The sequence below is a fragment of the Triticum urartu genome, chromosome 1A (assembly GCF_056163025.1).
Source record: "Triticum urartu cultivar PI428250 chromosome 1A, HENAU_Tu73, whole genome shotgun sequence".
Lineage (NCBI taxonomy): Eukaryota > Viridiplantae > Streptophyta > Magnoliopsida > Poales > Poaceae > Triticum > Triticum urartu.
In genome coordinates this window covers 237,989,517-238,009,018 of record NC_141873.1, presented here as the reverse complement: position 1 = coordinate 238,009,018, position 19,502 = coordinate 237,989,517, and the positions used below count along the sequence as shown (strand labels likewise).

The window sequence follows — 19,502 nt, the reverse complement described above, 5'->3', positions numbered from 1 at the left end:
AGGAACCAAGAGGAAGCCCATGGACAAGAAGGCGCGGACACCAAGTGCGAGGAACAAGAAGAAGGGCCACGGAAGAAGCTCCAGCCACCGGACGACCGGTCGGGACCAGACGTCCGAGGCTTGAAGACCCACCGGACGACCGGCGATCCTGCACTAGAGCCAAATGAGTGGACGTCCGACAAGTCCTGGACATCCGACACACTCCAGCGTCTGGATGTCCGACCACCCCGGAAATCTGGTGCCACCTCAACCGAGCCGAAATGCGGGACATCCGACAAGTACCGGACGACCGGACCCTCGCGAGCCACCGGACGTCCGGTACCTGTCGGACGACCGGCGCCTGTCTGTGCACAGAGATCGGGCCCGAGGCCCATGTATCCCCTACTTAACCCTTTGTGGACCTAGACTATATATACTCCTCCACCACCTCCTAGTTAGGGTTAGCAAAGGATTAGCTCATATTTTGTGTGAGAGCTTTGGTCATCCACTTGGTCACCTTCTCCTCGGAGATTCGAGCCTCCACTGGAGAAGATCCCCCAAGCAGATTCAAGACCCCTTTTTAGCGAAGAACTCAAGACCTCCATTGGAGAAGAACCGGCTACTGTGTACCGTCCGTTGTTGACTTTGGATCTTGCATCTTCCTTTGTGTTCATGGATCTAGCGCATGTGTGATCATTCTTGTTGGTTTGAGTGTTCTCTTTTGTTCCCCTCGTGATTTTCCCCTTGTTTCCCTCCTCGTGTTCTTCGTGTTCATCGTTGGATCCGCTCCTTTCGTGAAAGATTGGCCATATAAGGTTCTACCCTACATCATCTTGGTATCATGAGCCACGTTGATCACGATTTCGGAGCCTCCCCTCGTTGTTTTCTAACTTAATTTTTTTGTGTTCTTCCCCAATTTCGAAAATCCCCACCAAAAATAGCCCCAAATTTTTTTGTGGTTTGTTGGTTTCACGAAGTTTTGTTGGATTTGATCCATAGATTTGCTTGATTTCAAGTGGATGTAGCATCTCCTCAAGTTTCCCCATCTTTCATCCACGAAATCCCCTCTTTTTTTGACCCCAAAATCCCCAAATTCCGCCAAAATCGCGCCCCGAAACTCGCATCTCGCGTTGACCCCGACCCACCGGACGACCGGCCTTTTACGGACGTCCGGAGCCCCTGGAACGACCAGACGTCCGACCTCTACTAGATGACCGGAACCCCTAACCCGAGCCGAATTTACAGACTTCCGAGCCCTTCCATACGTCCGGCCCCCGGACATCCGACCTTGTCCGGACGTCCGTAACCCGTAGATATCACCTTCGGCTGATTTTTGTTTCGGCCATAACTAATTCATCCAGAGTCCGATTTTGATGTTCTTTAGCTCGTTTTGAAGCTCTTGACATCCCTCTTCCCACAAAAATACCACCAACATCTTTTGACTTCATAAAATTTTGTGAATTTTGACATCTTTGCCTAGGGCTTCCACCACATCATCCGCTACACTACCAACGACTTCCGCAACCTAACCAATTTTGTTCCCCATCGCATATGTGGTTGTTTGAGTAGTGATTCGAGTCTCCTAAGGTGTTTCGGCTACTTAGGGACGGTTTCTTCTTCATCAACCACCACCACCACTACCGCATAGGCTTACCCACCATACACTTCCGCCACCCCAACTTAACCAAATTTTGTTTAAGTTGTGAGTTGTGTCTCCTAAGGTGTTTCGGCTATATAGGGACCGAGATTCCAACTCCGACACTGTGTATAGTCCACCACCTTACCCTCCATTTACGCATTGCATACTCCGCAACCCATCATTTCCATTTCACAATTCCATTGATCTTCCGCAACCACCACCACATTCCTGCTACCACCATTTTGACACTTGACATTTGAGATTTTGAGTTCGCGGTTTTTCCGTTTCCTAAGGTGTTTCGGCTACTTAGGGACGAGTCTCCATCATCTTGTTATCTCCATCAAGATCACCGCCACTCATCATCGACACGGACGGTAACCTCCATATCATCTTGGTATCGTGGTATCCCTCCATTGTATATTCCCTTGCCATCGCATTGATAACCCCTAGCCCATTTTGCGTTACATGCCTATCGAGACTAGCCATTTAAGTATTGCCGGAAACGTTACTTGTGCACATTAGTTATCTACACCATACATTGCATACATACCATACCATACCATATTGGTATCATATCATCTCGTGTGCCTCAAGTTTGTTCCCGCATATACCCAATCGATATCTTGGTTTGTGCATTCCGCATTGTGGCCATATACAAAAAAAGAAAGAATAAAGCTTTTAAGCAAAGAAAAAGAGTGAACAAAGAGCTTGTAAGCAAGTGCCATAGCATCATACCACATTGCATATAAGATCATCTTGGATCATAACACCGGGAGCCATACATAGCATAGCATACTTGGGATAGAAAGTTGATACATTTTGCATCTTATGGGTTGTTCACAAGTGTCGTATCCGCCTATAGAGCAATCGTGCTAGCGTCTCTCTTGATTTGTGCAACACGAGTGTTTTCCGTGGATTCCACATTTTGTGCTCATTCCTTGGTTTCACGACCCCATTTATCTATCTGTCTGTGTGTTTCCGTGTGCCACATATTGCTACTGGTCTACTTGTTTCACTTGAGAATTTGTGAATCTCTTTCAACATTATTGACTCTTGCTAACATTTTGCATCAAAATTTTGTGCCACTATCCTCACCGAGCTCCACCATAAGCCTTATTCGTGTAGGTGTGAGAAACCGACAAGAATTGGTAACAATTGTGCTATTTCCTTGTCCACATTGGCGTGATCATTGATCCACTTTCAACTTCGGTCAAGGTACATTTGGTATTCGTTCTTCTCTTTTTACCACTCACATTTTTCTCTTCGAGTGATGGATAGGCAAGGCATTTCATCTCCGGTCTTCCACAACAACGACGGCGTGAACAACTACATCACCAAAGCGTCAATCTTCGACCTACAACGACAAATGCAAGGCGCACAATCAAGATTGAGAGAGCGCATCGAGAACCTCTCCATTGACATTTGCCACTCCGAAGAGAGGAAAAGGGACTACATCGACAAAACTCTTTCCACACAAAATGAGGATCAAGATGCAAGGATGGAGGTGATTCGGACCTTGTTGATCAACCGTTCTTCCCCTTCATCATCCTCAAGGCGGCGACGTTCAAGCCAGAAGTCTTCGGAGCGCAAAAATGTTGCAAGCGCAAGTCGTCCACGTCCACATCTCCATGGCGACCACCATCACGTTCATGATCCACCTCATCATGAAGGGCAAGTCACCTCCAAGCAACATGTGCACGACGACGACAAAGGACATCTACTATGAGCTCAAGTGTGACAACGAGACCATCATCATGAAGATGCTCGCCATGCGGAAATGCACAAGTCCCAACAAGCACTACTTCACACCAAGCTTCAAGAGCAAAAGAGAAGACCGCTAGATGAGCACCCCCAAGACGACGCTACGGCTACTACCACCACCACTTTGGCATCTTCGCCAAGTGTTATCAAGGCATCTTTGCCTTTGGACGTATGGCATCTTCGCCTACTTCCTGTGAGTTCGCTTACATCAACAACATCAAGTACAAGGCGACCACCTACAAGCGAGGGCAACACTTCCATCTTCGGAAGCCCCTCAAGGAAGATGGCCGAGCATGGGAAAATTCCATTCGGTCACGGAGACGAGCTACGAGGTGCCACATCATATGGGCCTCCTACAACAAGACGGCGATAAGAAGGTCGAGCAAGGGCCATCCCCTTCGACCACGGCGACGAGCATGAACCTCTTAAACAACATGAAGATGGCGGCCATATTGGACTCATACTCTGAGTCAAGCTACGAGACCGCACATGAAACCTTATCTTTGGTCTTGGAGGAGAGTGATGATGTGCCATCTTCGGCCTTCATCCACGGCGACGACCACGACATGATTGAGCATGGAGACATTTGCACCTACATCTCTCCACACCTACATATGATGAGATGCCCTAATTTCCATGTGAGGAGAGCCACCACCACATGAGTGACATGAGTGACTCCTCCATACGTGACATTGAGAGCATTTCCTATGAGAGGATGAGTGTGACCACCACTAGCCCCACACTTGAGAGCATGCCACACATCCTACGTGAGGTTGAGAGCCATTTGAGTGACTCCACCTACCATATGAGTGAGAGCATCATACCGGGAGTGAGTGAGGCACAATACTTAGTGAGTGAGGTAGTTGACACGGCATGTGAGGCCACTATGATTTCTAACGACCTAACCTCTCCTCCGAGTGTGTTTTCTTCTTTGGTGCTAGGTCTCCTACATGACACCACGCCTATCCTCGATGAGTCCATATCTCCAATGGAGACAACGATGGCCATGGTGGAAGATGATGCACCCCCTACATGGTTCCATCAAGATGAAGGTGATCACAACTTCGTCTTCGACACCTCACCTACAACACATGAGCGATGCTCCAAAGGTAACATAGGTGATGATGCTTCTCTTATCCCACTAGTGGACTATTTTACAAATGATTGCTTGCATGATGTTGACAGACCTATTCCCATGCTTCATGCTAGTGCGACTTCCTCATGTCATGACTTACCTATTTATGATGAATATGATGACGAGCATGATGAGTTGCCTAGTTGTGATGTTATGCTCCATAGGATATCATGTGAAAATTCTTTTGGTCACACCATGTTTTACAATCCATTAACCTTGTCATATGCTATGAGTGAGATATCCCATATTGCATCTTTCCAATCTCAACATAGTGACTATGCATGCCCATGATGTAGGGTGGAACCCTATGCGGCCGATCATTCCTGAAAGGAGCGGATCTTGCGAAGAACACGAAGAACACGAGGGGGAAACGAGGGGAAACACGAGACAAACACTAAAACCAACAAGAATGATCACACATGTGCTAGACACTCGAAACACAAAGAGAGATACAAGATCCACGATTAACAAGGGATGATACAAAGGGTAACCGGTTCTTCTCCGTGAGGAGGTCTTGATGTCTTCTCCGTGAGGAGGTCTTGAATCCAAGGTGGATCTTCTCCGTAGAGGGGCCGCGGTCTCTCTCGTGGAGTAGATCCGATATGGATGAGCGAAGCTCTATCTCTCAAATGAGCTATCACAACGCCAACCCTCAAATGGTGGAGGTGGAGGAGTATATATAGTCTAGGGCCACGAAGGGGTAAGTGATGGCAAAGGGATACATGGGCTCGACCTGATACACTGTGCATAGACAGGCGTCAGACGTCCAACTGGTACCGGACATCCGGTGGCTCGCGAGGGTCCGGTCGTCCGGTACTTGTCAGACGTCCGGCGTTTTGGCTCGGGAAAGCCATCATCCGGGCGCTGGAGGATGTCGGACGTCTGGTCAGCGTCGATCGTCCGACCGCTGTAGGTCTCACTGGCTGGGACTTGGGCTGGCTGGTGAAGACTCCAGGCGTCGGACGTCTGGTCCAGACTGATCGTCCGGTGGATGTGGATTTATGGCAGCTTCTTCTCTTGGTCCTTGTACTTGGCGTCCTCGCTAGCTCATCCTTTGGATGTGGTGGCTCCGTGGCTTTCCTCTAAGTACCTGATCATGCATAGCACACACGTTGGAGGTAGTAGCCATGTCTCACATGTAGAAAGTGAAAGTTCAGGGAGGAGCGAGTTCACCTTGTGTCCAATGGCGTATGTTCAAGGTCTCATCAGATGTCCTCTTGGGGCTTAGAGAGTAGTCGGAGTGTACATGGGGATGAACGTGGGATGCTCCGGATCATCTCGCCCCCTTGGGGAAGATCCGACCTCGGATCGTGATCCTCATCACCATGGAAACGATTGTCGTGGACGGACTTGTAGTCAAATGGAGTTGAAGGCATGGCGCAATCCAAGTACTCCAAGGTGTCTCCGGTATGTGGTACATGCAAAATGATCAAACACGAAGTACACTTGGAAATACAATGGTTAGTACACACAAAGTGTCCATCAAGTAAACATGTGTCCGTGCGACAATATTGATCATGACAAGGTGCATGAAGCTTATCCAAAAGATATGGAAATGTATGCACAATATTCATGGGAGCAAAAGCAAGAGTATGATCAATGCAACCACGGTGCAAAATGATTTCATAGTGAGACGGTTTGTCAATAAACATGGTAATGGATGCTCAATGTGATGTGATCATGCAATTGATGGTAGGCAATAAGATCATGATGTATGAATATGCCATTAAGAAAGATCACAACAAATTTGCTAAGGAAATGCACAAGCTCATATATCATGGATGACATGGGAATACAAGATGCAACAAGGCACTCATAATATGAGTCAATCCATGCATAAGATGCAAATTTGTCATGTGTGTGAGATGTCCATCGAGCATGACATGTGTGAGCACAATCAACAAATATGGAGGTGTTGGTGTACCAATGCTCGATGTCATGGCATGAGTGGCGGTTAGAAGGTGCATCCAATAAGTCCAAGCGCTCCTCAATGTGAAGGTCCATAGAGCCAATCTACCATGTCGCTCCTCCGTTCGCGAGATGTATCATGTAGACAACAAGAAGGAGACAACAATGAAAGTGTGATCCATCCTGATGTAGGGTAGAACCCTAATCGGCCGATCTTTCACGAAAGAAGTGGATCCCGCGATGAACACAAAGAACACGAGGAGGGAAACGAGGGTAAACACGGGGAAAACACAAGGGAGAGACACTCAAACCAACAAGAATGATTACACAAGTGCTAGATCCTCGAAACACGATAGGAGATACAAGATCCAAAGTCAACAACGGACGGTACACAGTAGCCGGTTCTTCTCCGTGAGGAGGTCTTGATTTCTTCCCTAAAAGGGGTCTTGAATCCGCTTGGGGGATCTTCTCCGGTGGAGGCTCGAATCTCCGAGGAGAAGGTAGCCAAGTGGATGAGCAAAGCTCTCACACAAAATATGAGCTACTCCTCTACTAACCCTAGGTAGAAGGAATAGGAGGTCTATATATAGTCTTAATGTAAAAGAGCGGGGCGAAGGGGTACATGGGCTATGTCCCAACACGAAACAGCACACAGGCGTCGGACATCCAGGAGTCACCGGTCGTCCAGAGGCTCGCGAGGGTCCGGACGTTTGTAGATTCGGCTCGGGTGGTCTTCGGTCGAACGTCCGGTCGAGGTCGGACGTCCGGGCGTCCGTCGTCCGTTGGACTCCGGAAATCCGTACATTTGGCTCGGGTGCGGTGGCGTCGGTCGTCCGAAGAGGGCCGGATGTCCGGAGCCTGGAGATCGTTGGACGTCCAGTGACGAGCGGACGTCCGGAGCCTGTAGCTTCTTCTTCATCACTTCTTCCTCTCTGTCTTCACGTCCATCTTCCTCTTCTTATCCTTGCTCCTTAGCTTCTCCATGATACCTGAGTATGCACAAAGTGTCCGTATAAGGTAGTAGCCATGTCTTATGTGCATCAAAGTGGAAATGTGAGAGGAGAGATGTCACCTCGGTTTCAAGAGCTCTTGCATGTGCTCGTGTCATGGGTCCACTAGGCACTTGGTGAGACAATGGTAGGTCCATGGGGATGACCATGGGATGCTCCACATCATCTCCCCTCCCTTGGGGAAGATCCGTCCTCTGATCAAATTCTTCATCACCATGGTAGGGAGAAAGTTCTTTGACGTTGAAGATGTCGCTCATGAAGTACCTGTCGCGTGGAATGTCGATCTTGTAGGCATTTTCATTGTAGTGTGCAAGCACCTTGAAGGGTCCATCCGCTCGTGGTCGAAGCTTGGACTTGCGTTCTTGTGGAAAGTGGTCCTTGCGAAGGTGTAGCCTCACGAGATTACCAATGTTAAAAACCATGGGGTGCTTGTTGATGTTGAGCTTGGTCGCAAGTCGTTGTACTTGGTGCTCGATAGTATGTCTTGTATCTTCATGCACCTTCTTGAGATGAGTGACACGTGCACTTGCGTCCAAATTGGTGCGCTCTTGGAGTGGTTGAGGGAGAATGTCCAATGGGGACAAAGGGTTGAATCCGTAGACGACCTCAAAGTGGGATTTGCTGGCTGTTGAGTGTCTTGCTCGGTTGTAGGCGAACTCGGCGATAGGTAGGCACTCCTCCCACTCCTTGATGTTCTTCTTGACGAGTACTCGAAGTAGAGCGGAGAGTGTGCGGTTGGTAACTTCCGTTTGGCCGTCGGTTTGTGGATGATACTCCATGGAGAAGAGTAGCTTGATTCCGAGCTTGGTGCATAGGGTCTTCCAAAAGTAGCTAAGGAACTTGATTTCGCGGTCCGAGACGATCGTCTTTGGCACTCCGTGTAGACGCAATATTTCCCTACAAAAGAGAGTAGCAACATGTGAAGCATCGTCTATCTTGTTGCAAGGAATAAAATGTGCCATTTTTGAGAAACGGTCCACAACGACAAATACCGAATCCTTCCCATTTCTAGTCCTAGGCAAACCAAGTACAAATTTCATGCTAATGTCTTCCCATGGTTGATATGGGATTGGTAGAGGCATATAAAGGCCATGGGATTGAGCTTTGGACTTAGCTTTGCGACATGTAGAGCATCGGTTGGTGAAGCGGTTGACGTCACGAAACATCTTGGGACAATAGTAGTTCTTTGACAGCGTAGAGAACGTCTTTTTGCATGCAAAATGTCCCATTAAGCCTCCTCCATGAGATTCCTGCAAAAGCAACAAATGAAGAGAAGACTCGGGGATGCAAAGTTTGTTAGCTCTCATAAGATATCCATCTTTGATGTAATAGCGTTCCCAATAGGTGTGCGTCAAACACTTGGCATAACGAGTAGCGAAAGTAGGATCATGCTCATACAAGTCTTTTATATGCTCAAAACCAATAACATCCAATTCAAGTTGAGTAACAAGCATGCATATGCGGGAAAGGGCATCCGCCACAATGTTTTCCTTACCCTTAATGTACTTGATGACATAAGGAAAAGACTCAATAAATTCACTCCATTTAGCATGACGCTTGTTCAACATGGTTTGGCCCTTAAGACACTTGAGCGTTTCATGATCGGTATGAATGATAAATTCATGACGGCGAAGATAGTGTTCCCATTCATGCAAAACGTGGACTAAAGCATAAAGCTCTTTGGCATAGATGGGGTAATCGAGTTGCGTGCCGGAGAGTTTCTCACAAAAGTAAGCTATGGGGCGCTTCTCTTGCATTAACACACCTCCTATGCCATTACCGCTAGCATCGCAATGAATCTCAAAGGGTTTGTCAAAGTTGGGTAATGCAAGCACCAGAGCATGAGTAAGCAAATTCTTAAGCTCATTGAAAGCGGTATCTTGGGATGGTCCCCAAACAAAAGGAGCATTCTTCTTGCTCAAATCATGCAAAGGCGAAGCAATGGTGCTAAAATCTTCACAAAGCGATGATAGAAACCCGCAAGGACAAGAAAGCTACGCACTTGTTGCAAATTGGTTGGTTGTGGCCAAGTCTTAATAGCATTGATCTTGGACTCATCAACATGAACACCCTTAGAAGATACAACAAAAGCCAAGAAAACGAGCTTGTCAACGCCAAAAAGGCATTTCTCCATATTAGCATAGAGACGCTCTTTTCGAAGAGTTTGCAAAACGGTTCGGACATGGGTGACATGCTCTTTGAGAGACTTGCTAAAAACAAGGATATCATCAAAGTAGACCACAACAAACACACCAATGTAAGGGCGGAAGACATTATTCATAAGGCGCATAAAAGTACCCGGTGCTTCCGATAGACCCATAGGCATGACTAACCACTCATACTAGCCAAACTTGGTTTTGAAAGCGGTTTTCCATTCATCACCCTCTTGTATGCGTATTTGATAGTAACGACTCTTAAGATCAATTTTTGAAAAGATAGTGGCACCACTAAGTTCATCAAGCGTATCATCAAGGCGTGGAATGGGATACCTATAACGAACGGTGATAGCATTGATAGATCTACAATCGGAGCACATGCGAAAGCTACCGTCTCGTTTTTTCACAAGAATGACCGGGACGACACAAGGGCTCAAACTTTCACGCACATGTCCATGGTCTATGAGATGCTTTACTTGTCTTTGTATTTCTTTGGTTTCTTCGGGGTTCACGCGGTAGGGAGCTTTGTTCGAAAGTGGTGCTCCGGGGATGAGGTCGATGCGGTGCTCAATGCCTCGTAGTGGAGGTAGTCTCGGAGGTAGCTCGTCGGGGAAAACATCGTGAAATTCCTGCAAAAGAGAAGACAACACTAGCGGAAGAGTGTGAGAGGTGTTAGCTTGTGGTGCATTGTCCTTGCACAAAAGGACGTAGTGTAGGACACTAGATGGGTTCCCACGCACTCCTCTTATCTCACTTTTGGTGGCAAATAGGATTAAGTTCTTTTTGTCGCTCATCATGAAGGCGCTCGATTTGGGCTTGTGGCGCCCACTCTCTTTTTGGTGGCTCGCTCTCTCACTATTCTCTCCATCATGGGTGGCTTGCTTGTCGGCGATCACTTGGCTTGGAGACATGGGACGAAGTACATACTCCTTGTCCTTCATCTTGAAGATGTAGTGGTTCGTTCTACCGTTGTGGATGACTCCTCTATCAAATTGCCATGGGAGTCCAAGGAGGAAGTGGCAAACGGTCATTGGAATGACGTCGCACCCCAAAGTGTCTTCATAGGCGCCAATTTCGAAGGAGACTTGTACTCGATGCTTGACTTGGATAGTGCCGAAGTCTCTAAGCCATTGCACTTTGTATGGATGTGGGTGCTTCGTCTTGGGCAATTGGAGCTTGGAGAAAAGTACTTCACTTGCAAGGTTATGACAACTCGCTCCATCGATGATGACCTTGACGGATCTTCCATTGATGCCGGCTTTGGTGTGGAATATGTGGCATCTTTGGTCTTCTTCTTGGTGATGTTGGAGAGTCAAGACCTTGGAGACAACAAGAGTGGGACTTGAATCATCATCCCAAAAGACTTGTTCCTCTTCATCGTTCACTTGCCGGTGCATGGCGACTTGCTTAAGAGCGTCCATTTCTCCTTCACTTATCGAGTCATAGGTGCCGTCGTCGTCGGGTATCATGGTCCACTTGTTGGTGCACTCATAGGAATTGTGGCCTCGGCCTCCACATGTGAAGCATTTGAAGGAACTCGTCTTGACGGTCTCATCGGTTGGAGTGGATGATGATGAAGCTCTCGGCTTGAAGTTGCTTGTAGTAGGAGGATGACTTGGAGTAGACGAAGCTTTCTTGGAACTCGACTTGTCGACGTTGCTTATAGAAGGCTTGGTAGGTGGAGTTGGAGTCCTTGAAGCTTGGGTGTTGGAGAAGCCGTATGACTTGGATGAGAACTTGGCATACTTGTAATCGTCTTGCACTTGACGTTCCTCTTTGGTAGCTTGATGCACTAGCTCGATGAGGTTCGAGTATGGTTGGAAGTCGGCGATCTTCTTGATAGGATGGTTGAGTCCATTCAAGAAACGTGCCATTGTTTGCTCATCATCTTCTATGACATTGGCTTGTATCATGGCAATCTCCATCTCCTTGTAGTACTCTTCAATGCTCTTGGTTCCTTGCTTGAGTAGTTGGAGTTTCTTGAAGAGGTCGCGGTTGTAGTAGGTAGGCACAAAGTGTGCTCTCATGACATCCTTCATTTGCGCCCAAGTAGTGATGGGTGGTTCACCTCTTGCCTCTGGGCGCTCGATAACGTGTTCCCACCAAATGAGGACATAGTCTTGGAACTCAAGGGATGCCATCGCGATCTTCTTCTCTTCGTCGTAGTTGTGCAAGCGGAAGATTTTGTCGACCTTCAATGCCCATGAAAGGTATTCTTCGGGATCGTTGCTTCCGTTGAACTTGGGCATGGTGAACTTGAGCTTTCCGTAGCGTTCCCCTTCATTGTGTTGGGGTCGGGGATGATGACGCCCATGTTGTTGATGATTGTCAAGCTCGTGTTGCTCTTGGTGAGGAGAGTTGTCAACCTCATGTTGCTCTTGTCGTGGAGGATTCCATTGTCCTCATGCTCTTGATGAACTTGATGTTCATGGCGAGCTTGTGGAGGAGCTGGTCGAGCTCGAGGAGGAACTTGACGATGCACGCGAGCTTGAAATCTTCGTTCTTGAATTTCTTCGCGAAGTGCTTATTCATGTTCACGAGCATGTCAGCCTCGATTGGCTACGTCTCGACTTGAATCTCGGAGGGCTTGTTGCACCGCAAGTTCTTGAGCATCACGGAGTTGTTGTTCTTGGCGTTGTGCCTCGGCCTCTTGTGCATTTTGGTGTAGACGCGCTCGCTCTTCCTCTTCATGTTGGCGTTGTCGTTGCCGTTCTTGTGCTAGCGCGAAAGCCTCATGGGTTTGACTTTGTCGGCGCTCTTGAGAGTCGGTGTCGCGTAGAGGATTGAGGCTTGCTTGACGATCATTGCGCGCCACATGGCGTAGAGTGTTCGATGTCGGTGTACTTGAGCCAGAGAGGGTGAAATCGGAGTGTCGACTTGAGCGAGTCCTTCTTGATGAAGATGAAGTTGAAGAAGAGCGGTTGAGCAACAAAGCACGAATTTCGTCCATCCTTGCGTCATTCTCTTGCTTGTGATCGTCGGGCTTGTGGTCGAAGTAGTCCCTTGTACGTTGCTCGGAGAGGCAAGGTTGTCGATGCTTTCACTCATTGCTTGTTGCTCTTGATGCAAAGCACGTTGTGCACCAAAGAGGTGACTCTTGGTGACGTAGGAGTTCATGTCGTCATCGTGCTCAATGAACAGTGGGTTGGTAGAAGTACTTGGCCTATCCATCATTCCAAGATACACAATGTGAGTGGTAGAAAGAGAAGAACGAATACCAAATGTACCTTGACCGAAGTTGAAAGTGGATCAATGATCACTCCAATGTGGACAAGGAAATAGCACAATTGGTACCAATTCTTGTTGGCTTCTCACACCTACACAAGTAAAAGCTTATGGTGGAGCTTGGTTAGGATGGTGGCACAAAATTTTATGCAATTGTAAGTGAGCTTCAATAATGTTGGAAATGATTAGCAAGATTGCAATGTAACAAGTAAACCAAGCAATACAATGTACATGGAAACACACACGCAAAGAGATAAGTGGGGTTGGGCAACCAAGGATGAGCCAAAATGTGGAAACCACAAAAATGCTCTTGTTGCACAACACTAGAGAGACGCTAGCACGATTGCACAATAGGCGGATACAAGACTTGTGCACAACCTACTAAGAAAAAATGCAACGACTTCTATCCCAAGTATGCTCTATGCAAGGTGTTTCTATGATATGATCCAAGATGATCGAGTATGACAATCTTAATGTTGTATGATGCTATGGTGCTTGCTTAAAAGCTCTTTGCTTGTCTTTCTTTTTGCTTAAAATCTTGGTTGGCTCTTTGTTGTTTGAGATCTTTTCTCATGCAATGCTTGACGAACCAAGATAGCAATTGTGTATGCGATGACAACTTTGTGACACAAGAGATGATACCAATATATGCAACAATGATGTATGTATGCTACGGGAAGTATGACCACTAATGTGCACAAGTCTGACGTCTGGTGCATGGGCGAACTTTGGGCACGGGATGAACAGCTAGGGTCATGATGGAGATGTGGAAATTCGTCGAATCCGGAGGATTTTATGGATGGAAAGGGTGGAAACAAGGGGGAATAGCTAGATCCACTCAAAACAAAGCAAATCCACGGATCAAATCCAACAAAATTTCAACACACCAACAAAGCACAAAAAAAATTGGGGCTATTTTTGTGGGGAATTTTCGAATTTGGGGGCAAAAACAACAAAAACTAGGCTAGCAACACAACGGGGAGGCTCCGAAATCATGATCAACCTGGCTCTTGATACCAAGATGATGTACGGTAGAACCCTAATGTGACACTCCAAAAATTTCAATTTGGTTTTTATCAAAATCTTTATGTGATTTAGAGGAAGCTATTTAAAATTTTTCTTAAACCCTCTCCCCCTCAAAAACTTTTATGACAAATATTTTTGCACTCTTCTCAACCTTGATTTTTGTCCTTGAGAGCTTTTCATTTTTTTCTTGCCTCTACTCAAATTCATTTTTGAAATTTCTTCTATTAAAAAGAAACCCTAGGAGTTATGGGTTTATTCTTTTCCCCATTCAAAATTTCCTCTTTTGCCATGTCACTTTTTAACATAGCCTTCCAAAACCCCTCCCTGCCTTGGATCAAGTCAGGACTCCCATCTCCAACAAGTCTCAAGCCATATTTGGCTTTTATTCAATTCATTTTTCCTCAAAAACTATTTCTGCCATTATTTATGGGCCTAGATGATTTGCATAGGAAGTACCAAATTTCTTTTGAGTTTTGATCCCAAACCAACTCCTTTGACTAGTCCTTAGTACCCTCAACCTAGATCCATCAAGATCCACTTGGCCTCAGTTCAAATATTTTAAATTTTGTCCACTGCAAGTTTGGACCAGAAATGCCATTTTGGTGAAATTCATATTTTTCTTTTTCCAAAAATTCTGACATAATTCATGCAGCTTCCAGATACACCAAGAGGCCACCTCACCAAAGATCAGCTCCAGAAAAATTTCCCACATGTCAAAATCATTACATCAAACACCTGGCATGCACTGTTTCTGTCTGGATTCAGAAAAGTTCAGAGATTCAGTGTCTGGGATCAGGCGACAGTGTCGTTCCATCAGAACCCGTCGACGATCTCGCCAGTAGCCTCCTTGGATCCTTGCTCCCTGTTCCCCCTCCTTATCCAGAGCGCCGCACACTCGTTTGGACGGGCACCATCGTCGGTGGTGACGCATCTTGCCGACGCCGGCAGCTTCTGCGGTGGCAGAGCCACCCATGGCAGCCAGCAGGGATCGGCACCACCTTTCGGCGCCGTCCAGCACCGCCCAAGCCACCCGTGCCCTCCGCATGGCTGTCCGCTTGCCTGTGCACGCTGCGGCACCATCGCTGTGGCCTGAGCAGCATAGCGCGTGCTCTCTGCCGCCGACGAGTCCCGTGAGCCGTTCCGTCGGGAACGTGGAGTAACACCCAAGGCAGGCCGAGCTTAGCACTTGAACGGAACCAGTGAACCCTCACGGTGATGCCTAGCTCCCTAATCCACCTGACCGTCCTCTGCCTTGCCGTAATCATCGTTGGCGTTATCCCGTTCACGGCCACCGCCTCGGATCGGCTATAAAAGGAGCCCCCGAGCTCGTTCTCGACCCAGCGCCACACCTCCACCTCACTAGAGCCCCGCCTAGCCACTAGAAGGACCCCGAGAAGGTCACCTTCCCCGACTCCGGCCGCCCCGTTCCGCCTCGGGCTCCGGCTTGATTCACTCAGGTGAGGCCACCCCCGCCTCCCAAACCGCGTCAGCAAACCCCTAGTGCACCCAGTACCCTAACCCGAGCCTCAATTCGATCTTTGCAGCTCTCCCTGGCAAGATCCACCAACGCCCGAACCACTGTCCACCAGAGTTAGGGCCACCATCGACGTGGTGCTCAGCGACGCTCAACTCCACGACCCACAGGTGCGGAAGAACACGGTGAACACGTTGGTAACCCCCGATCCCCCTGCCTCGCCATGGATCGCCTCCGGCGACCACCGCGGCCCTCGGGCGCCAGCACTCTGTTTCAGTTTTCAAACCCGACGGGTGGGACCTCCCCGTCAGCTTTTTCTTCTTTTTGAAACGTTTTCTGAAAACGCCTTCGGGCAAAACACATCTTCCCCCTAGACTAACGTATTCTAGACTGAAACGTTTCCTATTTTTATAAAATAAACCCTGAAAACTTTCTGATTCATTACAGAAATGTCCCTGGACTAAAACTCTTATAACTTTTAAACAAAAGATGATTTTAACTTGAAACCTTTTCTATCATCTTTATATTTTTGTCTAGTTTTTTGTCATATTTATTTGAAAAATATTTGGGATACTTTTTGTGCACGCACGGTATTTATGTAGTATCCGGTTTTTCTTTAAATACGTAGATACCGGGAGGAGTAAAGGAGACGCGTACTTCGCCGAGCTAGACTCCGAATTCTCCGAACCAGGCAAGCATGTTTGAACCTTTAATATGATGAGTGTGTTGCATGTTTGCTCAAGTAGTTTTCTCATGGCATGTCTATATAGTCATTTGTGAATGTTATGTACATGCAAGGCAAGCTACCGGTGAGCTTCGAAGTTGATGTGTTCTTATGATGATAAGATAACACGATCATGTGGTGACATGATAGGTTGCAGGCTGGTATTGTTGAATCATGCCAGTTTTATGCCAACCGTGAACTCCAGTTTTTAACATGGCTCAAGTCTCGATCCCGTTCGTTTCCCCTTCGTCCTGCCACATGTTTTCTGCAAAGAGTGCGGTTTAGTAAGTTGCAAATCTATTTCCTGGTACACACCAAACAGAGGGACCGCGATGAGGGTTCCATGGCCCTGGATTAAAGCCAGTCATCCGGTCAGGGGGCATGGGTGTTTCCGGTTGGGACCGAGAGGGGGGCACCCCTTAGAGCGTGCGATATAAATTTGATCCCATGATATTCGAGGTTGTAGCCTCCCCGTCTTAAGGTTTTTCTTGAACATTGCCGAGGGTGATCCCTGGCAACGGAAAGTGGAATGGGTGTGTACTGGTTAGACGTGTTTCTTCTAAAACACCGTAAACGGAACTAGTCCTTGTGACTACTGAAATCCATTGGCTGTGTTTAAAGAGTACAAACTCTGCAGAGTCAAAATCATTTGAGTATATATGTCCACGATCAAGGACTTGGACATCATCTCAGTGCTAGTGTCAGTCTCAGTGTCAAATCTCAGTGTCAACCTCGGTGACAGTCTCCGGAGTATAAACATACAACCAAGAGTGGTAACTCGATTGAAGGTTATTCATGTGAATGGACTAACCAGTTTATTATTATACGCTGAGTATTTCCTTGTGATGATTTGAATTCATGAGCTACTTAAATTCGAATGATAAACTATAAGCCCTTTATGTGATGTCGCTCAGACGTCCGACTGTGGCATTATTGTTATTTACTTTTGATATAAGCCCTTTATGTGATGCCGCGCAGACGTCCGACTGTTGCATTATTGTTATTTACTTTTGATATAAGCCCTTTATGTGATGTCGCGCACACGTCCGACTGTGGCATTATTGTTATTTACTTTTGATATAAGCCCTTTATGTGATGTCGCGCAGACGTCCGACTGTGGCATTATTGTTATTTACTTTTGATATAAGCCCTTTATGTGATGTCGCTCTGACGTCCGACTGTGGCATCATTGTTATTTATTTTCATTATAAGCCCTTTTCGAGGTGTCGCCTAGACGCCCGACTGTGGCACGTCCTGTTATTTACTTTTCAATATAAGCCCTTTATGTGGTGTCGCCGCGACGCCCGACTGCGGCATGTTGAATTTGTTTCCACCTTTCGAGGCATCGCTTCAAACACCCGATCGGTTTTCAGTTATTTTTATTGGGATTTCGGGAGGACTACCGCCTCATTTCCTCATATGTATCGTGCAGTGCGAATCTATTATTTGATTGTGCATACTGACCTGCTCATGTGCATCATGTTTACATTTGTTATATCTTATGTCCGAACTGTCTTGCGAGTACATTCAAAGTACTCACCTGGCTTGTTGATTTGGCCAGATGTTGACGAAGGCGATCTTATGGATGAAGAGTTCGATAGCGAGTCCGACGCCTAGAGGAGTCCCAGTCAGTCACGTGCGACCCTGGAGTTGTTCAATTGTATTATACACGCTTTAGCCACCCAAATAAAAATCATCAAGCCTCACTCCGACGCTTGATGAGCTATAAGATTTCAGAGTCATGTCACCCACCTCACTATGACATATCCACCACCACCTCTATTATGAGTCAGTAGTTATGCCACCATACCCTTGTGTCATATCTGCCTCTATGTATAATATAGGCGTGCTTGTAATAATTTGTTGAGCATCTCAGCTCAACCATGTATAATATTAGTACTGCTGGAATTCTGTATCAAGGTTTTGTCTGCCAGTAAGAAGAATTCTTCTGTACTGGTTAATACAAAGGTCGGCTTTTCAATAAATGTTTTTTTGGAAAGGCGGTCGTGACAAACTTGGTATCAGAGCCAGGCTGACTGTAGGAAGCCACTAGGTGTGATCGCTAATCGGTTATTAGCTTATTTTATTATTCTGCATATTGTAGCAATTTTCTGTTGGTCATCATAAATTTATGATTTGACTATTCGGGATTTTGTCTACCTTTGTAGATGGCGGGCAACGTTTGTGATTCACAGGTGTTCGCCAATGTTCCTTAGGGGTTTGTCAAACTCCTCATCTCCATCACCAAGATCGCGATCGGGCCATCAGTCCGTCCGGAGTTCACACTCTACCGGCACAAGCTCAACGACAGTTTGTCCATGTACCAGGCCGCAGTTCAGTTCAAGGGAGGACCCGCCGAGTTCCGCCGCTTCCGGTTCATCGGGAGGGCCATGCCTACGGAGAGGCATGCCATGCAGACGGCTACCTGCGAGGCAATAGCTCATCTCCGGGATGTTCTTCCTTCAATGAATACTCGTCGCTACCGCTACCTCCCATGCCACATGCCATACACTTGCCACTATGCATTCGCTTGCACCAGGGGAGAAAGAGATGAGGCTATTGAGATGCTTGTTGAGTACCTCAAGGCACTAGAGGCAGCTTTCGACAACCTCGTGGACGACCTCGTAGCTGCTCGCATGGATTCCATCCATGGCTGCTCCGCCAACGGGAGGGAGCTCCTCCACATGGCACCACCACTGACGTTCGTCTCGTCCTCAGCATCATATACACCAGCCATCTTAGCCACCGCTCGTCACCTGCCCACAACTAAGGAGTTTGACCAGGTCATTGCTCCTACTCCCGTCAGAGCCGCACCACCTGCCACACCCGCGCCAGCTCCACAACCCAATACTTCGGGCCTGGAGCCTATCATTGAGGAAAAGGTTGAGTCTCCAGCACCACTTGGTCTTACCCTCGGCAGGCCAAAGGAGGTCTTCACCATCTCCGACTGAGCACGCCTAGCAGCAGTGTGATGTGCCAGCTTGTATGATATGTTTATATGTACATAGGTTTGGTGAGTAGTAGTTTGTGTGCGCATCATGTAGGATCTCGGAGAAGCACTAGCCTAAATAACATGTCAGGAATGTGTACGCACATCCTGAGTGATGTATTGTATAATTAAGGCTTGCATGTAAGATATGTACTGAGCGGTCCTTCTCCACGCGCGATCTAGTGTTTATCTTGAAAAATCTGAGAGTTCTTAAAATTTCCGCGTTTTCAAAATTATTTTTTTATGACTCAATTTTCTCATGAGTTTGCAAAATTACCCCAGAGTGAAAAATGCCTCGTCCCTGGACGCGTTCCATGCCAAACCCGCCGAAAGAAAATTATGGTGCCTAGACTAGCAACAACTTCATACAGGGACAGTCAAGTCAGCAAGGCAGTGAGACAACATTTACTCAAGTATGCCGACTTTATGAGCAAAGCCAGCAGTAGCACCAGGAAATGATGAACCATGTTATCAAT

General features: G+C 47.1%; 1 pseudogene; it reads left to right on the top strand.

Moving 5' to 3' along the window:
- Window positions 1-18,205: 18,205 nt before the first annotated feature.
- LOC147990697 (uncharacterized) lies at window positions 18,206-19,009 on the top strand (annotated as a pseudogene).
- The last annotated feature ends 493 nt before the right edge of the window (window positions 19,010-19,502 follow it).